Raw genomic sequence first — 2,279 nt, 5'->3', positions numbered from 1 at the left:
CTGTCTCAAAAAAAAAAAAAAAAAAAAAAAAGATTACAAAGAGGATTTGGAACCAAAACATTTGGGAACTACTGAATTAGAGGTATAATTGTCTCAGCAAATGTGTTGAATGAATGAATGAACAAACCAGTACGTTCAGGGACTGTTTCCCACTCACCTAACTCAAGTTTACAGCTGCCGGTGAGCAGGGGTTGTGTTCCATTCTTCTGTGTAAGTACCTCTTCTGTCCAGGGTAGCACAATTAGGCCACATTTGTTCATTCAACAGACGTTTCCTGAGCATCTGAGCAGGAGCCGTGCTCGCAATAAAACCTGGTCCTGCCCACAGAAACCTCTTAATCTAGTGAACAAAATAAACGAGTTTTCAGATAATTCCAGAAACCTGAGTACAATGCAGTGCGAGGTCTTCACAAGAAGGAATACGGTAGAAGAGAAGACAGCACGAGGATGGGGCTGGGAGACATCACTGAGCAGGGAGGGCTGGCTGCCTGGGTAGGTCTTCTAGGAATCAGCTTCCACCCAGCTGGCAAGTGAGGACAGAGAAAGGGCATCCCAGGCAGGTAGGAACACCCGTGCAAAGCCTGTGACGAAGCCTTGGTTGAAGGTCACGGGCATGTCAGTGACACCAGGTACCCCGCATGATGAGGCCAAAGTGGGAGAAGGGCCATCATAGAAGGCTTTGGATGCTGTGGTAGGAATTTCTAGAAGCTGCTGGACCTGCCGATGGCTGGGTGAGAATCTGGTATGCTCTTCAAAGCTCTGTGTGGATGAATCTCCTCTCCCCATTCCTCTACATCCAACTCACTAAAGCCTGGAATGTTCGATCTCCATCCCCCTTTTTTCACCCAGCTAAATACTAAATGTCCTTCAGGCCTCGTTTCATATGTCCCTTCCTCCAGGAAGTCTTCCTTGACTACCCCTCTCCCTGGATCAGACTGGTCTCTCTGTCACACTCCACCATAGCACTGTGGAACTCTCCTTCAGAGCACTGTCTACAATGAGGCCCCTACTGTACACGGTGCTAGGAATGAATGGGTTTATAAGGAGCTTATAACCTGTGAGAGAGAGACAGATAATAAACGATAAACAGGAAAAAGATAATACATATTACTATGATAACAGCTAACACCTATATAGCGCTTACTATTTGCCAGGCATTGTTCCAAGGGCCTTCTTTCTTATTTATTTTTTTTACTTTTCAAAAAATATATTGCTTAGATTTTTATATGATCATTTTCCTCAAACTTTTTATTTTGAAAAATTTCAAGCCTAGAGAAAAGTTAAAGGGTAGTAAGATAAACGTCCTTCTGTTCTTCAGCTAGGTTTACTAATCATTAACGTTTTACCACTTTTGCCTTTTCTTGACAGGAATGTTTTCCCCTCAACTAGTTGAAAGTAGGTTGCAGACATTTTTGATTTGTCATCTGTCAATTCTTGAACGTGCATGTCCCAGGAACAAGATCATACTCTACCATAACCACAGTTCTGCTACACTCCAAGGAAATTTAAAATTGATTTAAAATATCATCAAATATGTGATACATGTTCAGATTACTCCAGGGGCCTCCAAAATGTCTTGATAACTAAGGTCTTTTCCCCTGTCCAGGACACAGTCAAGAATTGTGTGCTGTATTTTGTTGTCATGTCTAAATGCTTTTAAAATATTAGCTAACTTCCAATCCCCATTTTACAGATGAAGAAACTGAGGCACAGAGAGATTAAGTCACTTGTCCAAGTTATACAGAGAGTGGTGGGATCTGTTGGTCTTTCCAATCTCCCTGCCTTTTTCTTACCCTCCATGTCCTGTTCTTAACCCAGCAGGCAAAGGGATCATTTTAAATTGCAGATGACATTAGAGCAATCCTCTGCTCAAAGTTCTGCCATGGCTCCCTACTTCTCTCAGACTAAAAGTCAAAGTCCTCACGAGGCCTCCATCCCACATTGCTTCTCTGACCTCTTCTTCCTCTCCCCTGCCCCTGGGCCTTTGCACATGCTGTCCCACTGCCATCAGGGCTCCCGCCTCACCCTTCTGCACATTTTTCCCAGTTGTCACCATCATGTCCCTCCCAGGCACACCTCACTTCTCCTCCTCTGTTTTTTCATCTTGATGCTTAACTACTGATAGACTGGGTATCTTAGAGACTCAGGCTGCCACTTGTCCTCATGGAGCAGGGATTGTCTGCCAGGGGTTTTCTGGTTTGCTTGCTGCCGTGTCTCCAGCTCCTACGCCCGAGGCAGACACCTGGTCCCGAGTGCTGAGTCGTGCTGGTTGCTGTCCCC

At 44.8% G+C, this 2,279-nt stretch overlaps 1 protein-coding gene across 1 annotated transcript in view; it reads left to right on the top strand.

Annotated features, from left to right (window-relative positions):
- Window positions 1–2,279, top strand: part of RNFT2 (ring finger protein, transmembrane 2) — a 79,109-nt gene that overhangs the window by 76,580 nt on the left and 250 nt on the right. The gene's annotated exons all lie outside the window — the stretch shown is intronic.

This window comes from Otolemur garnettii, unplaced genomic scaffold (genome assembly GCF_000181295.1).
Source record: "Otolemur garnettii isolate 467f Iridium unplaced genomic scaffold, OtoGar3 scaffold00038, whole genome shotgun sequence".
NCBI lineage: Eukaryota > Metazoa > Chordata > Mammalia > Primates > Galagidae > Otolemur > Otolemur garnettii.
The sequence above is the reverse complement of the archived record's forward strand: the minus strand, read 5'-3'. Positions and strand labels throughout refer to the sequence as shown.